This window comes from Podarcis erhardii (assembly GCF_964252035.2).
Source record: "Podarcis erhardii genome assembly, chromosome: 4".
NCBI lineage: Eukaryota > Metazoa > Chordata > Lepidosauria > Squamata > Lacertidae > Podarcis > Podarcis erhardii.
In genome coordinates, this window is record NC_138508.1 from 31669315 (window position 1) to 31679604 (window position 10290).

At 42.9% G+C, this 10290-nt stretch overlaps 1 long non-coding RNA gene across 1 annotated transcript; it reads right to left on the reverse strand.

Annotated features, from left to right (window-relative positions):
- Positions 1–1022: 1022 nt before the first annotated feature.
- Positions 1023–4613, reverse strand: LOC309340340. Its single transcript, XR_014155945.1, has 3 exons — positions 4460–4613; positions 1523–1676; positions 1023–1208 (listed from the first exon to the last, which is right to left on the reverse strand). It is a non-coding gene; the product is annotated as an uncharacterized lncRNA (long non-coding RNA).
- Positions 4614–10290: the final 5677 nt, after the last annotated feature.

The window sequence follows — 10290 nt, forward strand, 5'->3', positions numbered from 1 at the left end:
GTCAGGGGTCCCTTTACCTTTACATACCATATACATACTGTGCAAATCAGACACACTGTGCACCAAAGAATCCCGGGAACTGTAGTTTCCCCCTCACAGAGCTACAATTCTCAGCACCCTTATCAAACTAAAATTCCCAGGATTCTTTGAGGGAATTGCTTTGAGGGAATGCCTTGTGGGAAGCAATTCACAAGCAAAATTAAGAAAGTCATCTTCATCAACAATGACAACACATCCCCTAACTGCACCACTACAGTTGTGTTCTGTTCAGTCTAACCTGCAGATTACCAGGGGATAGGTAATTGTGGCCAGGCTAACTGTCCAACAGATCTCCCACAGGAGTTGGGTGCCACAAAGTGCAGCTGGGTCAGATTACAAATAGAGTTGTTTCTTTTAGAGAGCTTCAAAACCTATCTCTCTGGCAGCATTTCCACTTTGAAACGCTTCCTTTCTTCTTCTCAGAGGTCTTATTCTTCATCTCTCCATCCTGCCCCCACCTACACTGCTGGGATGGCATGTGAGAATTTGTGAGTAACGCCAGAGGAATGGACGTTGCCTCTGGCACTCCGCGAGGACCGGCCCTCTTGTTCTCTATCTCGGCGCCTCACAGCTTCGTCACACATTTCCCCCAGAGGCTTGTTTCTTTCACTTCCATCTTTTCGCAGAGCCCCAGGCATAGTAAAGACAGGCCTGGAAGAGGGAGGGAAAACAAGCTGGTGGGAGGAATTGCAAGGAAAGAGTTTTGGGGCAGGCAAGAGGGGGATCTTGCTGCTTCTGATCAATCATGGAGCCCCTTGGGAAGTAACTGTTTAGGCTGAGAAATGAGTGATACCCAAAATGGCTGACGAATAATTCCTCTCCCTTGAGGTATTTTTCCTTCAGGGAGGATTTTTTTTAAAAAAAATTCCTTTTTAGTACTCATCAAGCTGTCAGTTGTTCAAAAGTGTGTGTGTTTATATAAATTATACAGAGAATATTGTGAAATAAGATAAACATCAAATTGTGTTTTTGTCAGTGTCTTGTTCCTTTTACCATGCTATTCCCAATTGTGCATACTTTCAATTCTGCATTTCCCCCCTCTTCCTCCATGCCTGACAACTGTACAAGTCAAAATGGAGGCCACCTCCCTTCGGTCTTCTTTGCTGCAGGATGCAGAAAGAAGTTCAGGGAGACAAGGAGTGTGTGTTGAACAGGGGTCACCACTTCTCCTGTAGATAAAAAAGAAAAAAGGAAGTGAAAAAGGTCTGTGCTTATTTCCAGAGGTTAATTCATTTAAATGCATGGAAATCTAAATTGCCCATTGTGCAGTGTTAATTTTCAGTCAGGGGAAGGAGAAGGGGGGGGCAGATGTCAGGAGGCCATAAAGCAACCCGTCCCCATCTAATTTTGGCTTCTATTAAATTGGTCAGGTTGCAGCTTTTATGAGGAACTGAAAGAAAACTTTCAATACTTATTTGTGATTTGTTGGCACACCTATTTCTCCAGCTGTAGTATATCCAAACAACAATTAGGAGGAAAACACCCTGAAGGAATATTCTTTGTGCCATCATCAGTGAAAGCTGGTCCATGAGGCTGAACAGGGCATTGTCCAACCTGAGTCTGCCCTCAACAAAATCCAAGAGGTGGCACTGGCAGTCAGCATCCTCCTTTTTAGTTTCAGTGTTGCCTTTGTAGAACTCATTAAAGAAGAAGATAAGTTTAGTTGCCTCCATCTGCCGTTGGCTCTGAATCCGCCTGTCATTGTCTTCGTCTCCACCTAATATTGGCCTTCGTGCTCTCTGCCCCACCAGTTCCAATGTACACCATCCACACTGGTCATCATCATATGTGCTTATTTGACAGTGAGGGACAGATTTTTTTACCAGAAGGGTGTTCCCCCACTACAAAAATTTGGGCCAAATTTGACCCAGCACCAAAAACTGGACTTGCCTATTTCATTCCCTTGCTCTGCACTAATGTACCAGTGAACTTGCTATAGCTTCTTGCTTAGTCTGATTCCTGATTTCAAGCTTTGCCTTTCACACTCCCCCTTCTGAGCCTGTCATGAAAACAGGCAGTGTGGTCAAATGAGCAGAGACGCCTGAAGAAGCTGGGCTTTCTCACAAAAAGAGAGTTTGACCTTAGCGAGATGCTGTTTGGGACCCAGATACAGTGCTTCCTCTTTCCATGGATGCCAAGCAACTGTTAGATCTTCTTTTGAAGGCAATAGCTGTGACAGTAACAAGCACTCCTAAGAGCAAGACTCTTTATATTTTCATTTGTTTTCATACATTAACACACTTTCCTTCCTTTTTCTTCTGTCTCCCTTTTTATTATGTCTGAGAGTGACTGAAGTGTTCCTAGCTCTTCCCTTGTATCTTCTACAATGGAGAACATAATGCCTCTGCTTTGATGTCTGGGCTGTTAAGCAGCACACGAAACCTTCCCTCTTTTCCTTTTCCAGTTTAATTAGAGAAAACTATCCCAACAACCTGATAGCATGAAATGGCCTCTTCCCCTACTTTTATCTGGGCCAGGCGGGGGTCATCAGCAGCCCTACAGTAATTGAGCCCTGGCATGTGTTTATTTAAGCTCAGGGTCCCTCCAGGCAGTGATTAGAGCTGGAAGTTAAAAAGGATGAAAGTAATGTACTGTGGGGAAGGCAAGGGCAGTAGACCAGGTTCCCTATATTTATGGCAGGTCTAGTCAATGGCTGACATCACCATTATGTTGTCTGCTAACCACACAATAGGACTTCCCTTTATTAGAACCTAGCAGTACTAGTGCATTTGATGAGAACGAGGCATGGGTCCATTGTCCCAACACTAGCATTGCTACTGCTTACCTGTGAGTGTCACATATGGCAGAGTGAGGTCTGACTACAAAGCTGGCAAAGACCAGTTAAGGGGGAACCTTAAACTGGGGGGGGGCACTAAAGAAGTTACAAGGAGGGTTCTGATAGGTACAGTGAAAATAGGTTGAATAAGGTTGCATTTAAAGGACTAGTTGGATGAAGGGGCAAGGAGGTGCTGGGATGGCAGAAAGGTGATTGGGCAAGAGCAGTGGTTCCCAATTAGCTAATTACTGAGAACCCCCTTTTTTAAAAAAAGACAAGCCACGGACCTCCTACTTTTGAAAATTTTGATAACTCTATGGTGGTTACTGCTGCAAAGCATTTTTTTGAACAAAATGTGGGGTAGCCCCTGATAAGCAAAGGAATTTAGGTATACTAAAAAAATCAGACTAGGGCTGAGCAATATCTGGTGTTCAACACCGTGATATATCAGCAGCTAAACATTGTGATATTCCAAAATATCATGATGTCTGTAATTGGAGATCAGGCATGGGAATGAGGGAAGGAGCAGTCAGAGATTGGAAGTCAGAGAGGAAGCGGAATCACCTCAGTGCCAGGGGATGGTAGTGCCCCAGTGCCTTGAAGTGAGAGCAATCAGCTGCCCTGTTCTCTCAGCCTCACTCACGTCACAGAGTGTTTGTTGTGGGGGTGGAAGGGGAAAGGAGATTGTTAGCCACTTTGAGACTCCTTAGGGTAGTGATAAAGTGGGATATCAAAGCCAAACTCCTCTTCTTCTCCATCAGCATGAGGGAAAGACAGCGCCTCACAATTGGCTGCCCTGTTTTCCCTTAGCATGAGGGAAGGCAGCTCAGACCAGTGCCGTTATTGGCTGAGATCAATGTGTAAAATCGGCTGCCTTTTTCTCTCTCACATGAGGAGCGATATATTGCTGCGTATTGTTGGGTCAAAATTGTTATTGCAGTGGGATTTCAAAACCGATTTTGGCCAATATATTGAAAAAATCACACAGTGCTAAAACAGACCATAAAATTTGTGATATTACCATGCAAAAATGACAAAAAAAATATAGTGTGGGGGGGAGGCAAGGGATGGGGCCACAGACCCCTGGGTGCATTCCGTGGACCCCCAGGTCTCCCCATACCCCTAATTGGGAACTACTGGGCTAGAGGATGAGCAGCTAAGATGACATATTTTTGCCTATATAGTATGTGTTGTGTGAGCCTCCACACTTGAACCCCCAAGCAGAATTTCCTTGACATTTGGAAGGACAAGGTCTCACAGCTGTAACAGTGGGAGTCCCCCTACCCATTGGGTCCTCCCACCAGTCCATCTTCATGACCTTGAGCTCATCACCAGCCCTCCCATGTCTAGGTAAGACACAGTGACCCTGGTGGAGGGGTGGAAGCTCTGTACCACCAAACACGCTGCTATGGGCAGCTAGCTTCCTTCTCTCCCTGATTGGCTGCACTCTTCCTACATGTGTTTTCTTTTCCCTCTCCTCCTCCTCCTCCTCCTCCTCCTCCCTTCTGGACAGCTACTTGCATCCATCCAGCAAGGGGGGGGGGTGGTTCTTACAGAGCCCTTGCACTCTTTCCCCCTGGCTCATGAAACTGGGGCCATAATAGAGGATTTGCTGAGATGTGCTTCGCTTCCTCTGATGTTTACCCCTAGGTCTTGATAGTCGATGAGCTTGCCAGGATGCAAGGGCCTGTCTAAGAGAAGCAGATGGACATCTCTACAGGGAACAGCTGACTGTATCCTAGCCACTGCGGGTGGAGTAGGGATGAGCCTCTCTCCTTGACCCCATCAACTGTCTTTGTCAGAGAGCACACTGTGAAACACATGAAGAAAAAGTAAGCAATGAACAGTATTCAGAACCCTGAAGGCAGTCCCTGGAGTTGGATTCACAGTGGGTGTTGTGATGGAATAAAAGCACATAGGGAAGAGTGTGTGGTGTCACCTGAATGCTCAGTCAGCAGTCATGCCTCAACCTACCATCCAGTGGGAGAGAGAAAGAGATAGAGTACAGAAACCTCTCCATCTCCCAGGTTTTACTTTTGAACTGTCTCTGGGAGCCTATGGCTCTGAAAAGGAGACCAGTCAAGAATTTACATGATAAAGATGATTTCTGCAGGAAAGTAAAAGAGAATATTTTTAAAAGTACTATATATTAATGCTCCTAGGACTCATGTCACCGAAAACTGACAGGGCTTCTCACTGGTGTTAAGTCCCAAGTGAAAGGATCATTGTCATAGCAGAGAAAAGAAGGGAAGAAGAGAGGAAGTTGAACGCCAGCATTCTAACATGTGACTTACCCATGTGAGGGGATAGTGGAAGACTGTTAGCTTCTCTAGTGACACAGTTCTGTAATATCTTAGTATGAAAAATTGTGTTTTGGCATCACACCTCCCATTTTTCCATCTACCATGTGCCTTCTAGGAAGTGAGATAATGGAAGAAGACAGAATTTTTGGCAGAGGTAGCAGCAGATTGTGAACTGTCTTTTCTGCAAGCAAATTAGCAGTAAAGATCTCCAGACTTCTGTTCAGAAATTATTCCTTAAAAGCATAATGATAGCACGACACTAGTCAATGAAGCTGTGTTAAGATTTTTTTTATTTTTTTTGTCCATGGTTTATCCCATTAGCATTTTTGTCCAGTTTGCATAATTTATATTGATTTTCGGACCCCAATTTCCCTTCCCTTCTAATTAGTCTCGAGCTCCCAGGTACAGAAGGTCACGCCAGTGTTCAATGTTAGACCATTAAACGAGCTTCTTAGCAATTATTTCCAACCTCACCTCCAGGACATACTTAATGTAATTCCCCTAAATAGTTGGCTTCAATCTTTTTGGAATTATACAGCACAGATCTACTACTCAGTTAATAATTACATTGATTTTTAATTTTTTAAGATTCAAAAGAATTATATTGTCAGTATAAATGCACTTGACTTTGGGATGCCTTTAGATAGCAAGATTTACAGATACTATGGCATGCAATTTAATTCAAGCAAAGGGGGATATGAAGCTCACGGATATGGAGTCAGAAGATCTTGCTCAGTGCTGTTTCCTTTGACTCTCAGTGACTCTCCAGAGTCTCCAACCACAGTCTTCCCAGGCCCTTCTGTCTTACCTGGAGATGCCAAGGATGGAACCTGAGACTTTAAGATCCTAAGAATGTAAGAAAAGACCAGCTGGAACAGACAACATCTCCACCTATTCCAGCATCTTGTTTTCCCACAGTGACCAATCCACCATGAATTTATTTAATTGTTTTTTTAATGACATATAGAACTTAAGAACATGAGAAGAGTCTCACTGGATCAGACCAAAGCCACATCTAGTCCAGAATCCTGTTCCCACAGTTGCCACCCAGATGTCTATGGGAAGCCCAGAAGCAGAACGTGAGGGCAACAACACTCTCCTGCTCACGTTCCCTAGAAATTAGCATTCAGAGGCATTTTGCTAGCAGCCATCACTACTTCTTGTGCTAGCAAACTCCATGATTTAACTATGCACTGTGCAGAGAAGTACCTCCTTTTGTCTGGCCTATATCAATATTCAGGTTCATTGGTGTCAATGAATTCTAGCATAGGAGCCAACTCCCAGGGGCCAAGGTCCCTTTGCCACTCCCCCAAGAAAATATTTGAGGGGGTTGCAGCCCTCTAAAGTTGATTGCCATTCACATGGTGTGTGTGTGCTATGTCATGTGATTGGTTTTGCGGGGCAGCAGTTGCCTCCCCCCAATATCTTATTCAAGTTGGCACCCCTGAATTTTAGTGTTATGACAGAAGGAGAAAAGACTATCTCTAACCACTTTCCCCACAACATGTCATATCTCTCCCCTCCCCACCCCTAAACTAAAATGCCCTGGACACTGAGTGGTAGCCAGAGTAGACCATAGAAATTAATGAACATGCCTAATTTAGGTCCATGGCCTTTAATGTGTCTACTCAGGAGATGGCTTTGCCTCACCCTCCAGCTTTCAGCAGGCCATGATGGTTCTGGAACTTTGGGTTGACATATAGAAGATGATTGGGAGCAGCATGGATATGCACTGACATTATCGGCATTAGAGATCCTTTTGAAGTTAATGTGTTTTTTTAACCTTTATGGTCACTTACATTTTGATGCGTGTTAAATGAACTGTTAATTACTTACTTTTTAGTGTTATGTAGTAGGGATATTATACATTTTCTTATGCATCGTACTGTATTTAGACTATATTTGGGTGTGGTTGTGTGTGTGACCTGCTTTGAGTAAAGGAAGGTTTCCGAAAAATGCTGTATATAAATCAACTGAGTAGGACTAGTAAACAATTGAAACCCAAAGCAAATAAGAGTTCTGCCCTGGGAGGCTTAGAGCCTTAATTTTGGCAGTAAGGGGGGAGGGGAGGCAGAGGGTCTCAGATTTATATTTTTATCTTTGACCTTTCACCTTCCATTAAATTGCCTCCCTAAGACCAAGCTGATACATGCTGACTGCCCAACCAATAGCTCAACTGCAAAATGACAAAGATACAGCTTTGTCCCTTAGGCAGACAAGCACTGTCTTCTTCACCTGCACCGCATCAGACACGGCTGGAACTATGCAGTGATTTAGCAGTCGTCATCTTCTTTACATTTCTCTATTTTCATTCCATATTTATATGTAAAGGATCTGTGTGGCTTTCACTAGCATCCTAGCCTGATGTATTGAAATGAGAAAATATGCCAATACAAACAGATGGGTTGAACGTTGCAATACTTAGCAATAAATTCAGTATCTTCATGCTAGTTTCATTTGAATTTTGTCTTCAAATAACTAGTACTCCACTCTCATTTACACAACCATATTTTGACAGAAGCTATAAGACTGTTGATATACCACTGATGTTCATTAGCTGCCTTCACAAGGATGGTAGTTTCCTTCTGGTTTCTCTATGGATATTGTTATATATAATTGTGGGCTCCTCCAGATGAACTGTTTATTCAGCATCCATTTTGAGTTGCTTGCACAAAACTTGCACAGTGTGTTGACTATGCCTGCTCTTCACTGACCATTCATTCTGATTTGTTTATGGTGTGATTATATCACAATAAGCATTCATCCTAATTTGCTTTTGGGTTCTTTACATGTCTTCACATTCATCCAATCTTTTTCAGTGCATTTCCTCATAATATTCCTAACCACAAAAATGTGTTTTAGGTAGATCTGTTGCTTAATCAAAAACAACATTAATACATGAAGAAAACTTTACCACCCATTTCAAACACTACCAGATGGTTCTGCTTAAGGGAACATAGCCATGTGACTTTCTGCTTTGAGTTCAGTATTCTATTATTCAATTATTCTAACTTTGTCACTGTTATATATAGTAAGGTTTCTACTGAGTTATGCCTAAAAGGAAATTTAGTTTAAATTTAAGTTCAGTCTGATTAAATTTTGCATCCTGCTAAGGTCAAAGTGCTCACTGAGTTCTGGAATGTGATGGGGGGGATAGAATATGCTGGAGTATGCAAGACTTCTGTAGGAGTTCTGTCTACTTGTGCTCTCAACTAGGCATGGGTGAATATGTTAATTGCAGTTTCTCATTTTTCCTCATTTTTCCTGTTCTCCACATTTTCTGTTCTCCTCATTTCAACATCAGTTTGCAAGTCTTAAAAAAAGTAATTCTGAAAATTCACAAGCATTTTCATGTGAATTTCTATAATATTCACATGTTTGTATTCATATACAGTGGTACCTCGGGTTACATATGCTTCAGGTTACAGACGCTTCAGGTTACAGACTCTGCTAACCCAGAAATAGTACCTTGGGTTAAGAACTTTGCTTCAGGATGAGAACAGAAATCGTGCTCTGGTAGCGCGGCAGCAGCAGGAGGCCCCATTAGCTAAAGTGGTGCTTTAGGTTAAGAACAGTTTCAGGTTAAGAACGGACCTCCGGAATGAATTAAGTACTTACCCCGAGGTACCACTGTATTATTATACAAAATACTACTATTATGATTGTGATGACATTCCCAATATAATGCATTTTGTATGTTATTTCCACTAATATATGCACTTAAATGCACACTTTAACCTTCTTTGGTCATTATTGTACACATTACTTGGCTGGATTGCTGCACTGCATTTCAGCAAAGAGTAAGTTTCAAAGGATGGCTGTGTTTTGGTTTGCATATTATTTTGGAAAATGAGAGTTAAGTAGGTTTGGTTTAAAATGTGACCCGCCAGTCAGAGTAGGTGATGCTGAGCTGGATAGCTTCAGAATGCCAGTTTCACATTTTCCTGCATCCCCTCTTAATTCTTATCACCTCTAGTTACATCTAATGGGCTCCTCTAACCCTTTGGTAATAAACAGCAGCATTTAGAGGGGTGCTTTTTTCTGTAGAATTTCCTCTCTGTGGGAGGGCTTTTTCAAGCTGAAAATACCCCAAACCAATTTCTGCTGCAAATACGATGCTAGCGTGCACACATACACATAAGGGTTCCATTGTATTCCTTGGCTGCCTTCAGCATTTGTGCTTATTAAAAAAAGAAAGAAACTAAAGAACAAGGATAAAACAAAAATTAACAGCAATTTGTTCTTCTTCCCTCTGCCTCTGTGTTTAAGGGTCACTGGAAACTTGTGCAAAGCAGCCTTTCATCTTCAAGGCTGCCTCCAAGGTTTGATTTTGCTCTCCCTGGGAGATAGGAATGCAGCATCCCACCCTAGTATTGACTGCTGGATGAGAAAGATGTTTCCCTGCTTGCTTCTATTGTTCGAGACTGTCACAGTAAAACAATCCACACAGCAGACTGAAGCTTCTGGGCTGCTGCTGATAAAGTCCTTTCCCCCTCTCCTTGCACCATGCACTTGGCTGAGACATGAGAGCAATGGCTCTATTTCATGACCCTTATTGAACTACCAAAGGAGGGTTTTCTCAGGGCATGGCTGTTCTACCAAGTCAAATCAGATGGCCACATACCTCTCATGATTGTGGGTCCACGGGGACTGTCATAAAACAGACATTTGATCCACTCCAACAAGAAGCAACCTGGATGGTATTGAAGTAAACAAAATATCCTCTCTCTCTCTCTCTCTCTCTCTCTCTCTCTCTCTCCCTCTCTCTCTCACCTCACAGGGTTGTTGTGAAGATGAAGTGGGCAAAAAATAAGCATGCTGCCTCAATCTCCTTGGAGGAGAGGTGGTGAATTAAAAAGGAGCTCAAGTTGGTGGATGTGGCTCTCCTCCTCCTCCTCTCCCATTTCACCTTCACAACAACCCTGTGAGGTAGGTTAGGTTGAGAGGTGGTGACTGGCCCAAGATCACCCAGTGAGCTTCATGGCTGAGTGGGGATCTGCACCCTGCCCTGCCAGGTCCAACACTCTTAACCATTGTACAACATTGGCTCTCTAATTAGAATAAAATAGAATAGGTGGTGTAGCAGTGAGCCCAGGCTCTTTTCTATTCCAACAGCTAGCCCTGTCTAACCTCAAGGGATATCAAATAATAATAATAATAATAATAATAATA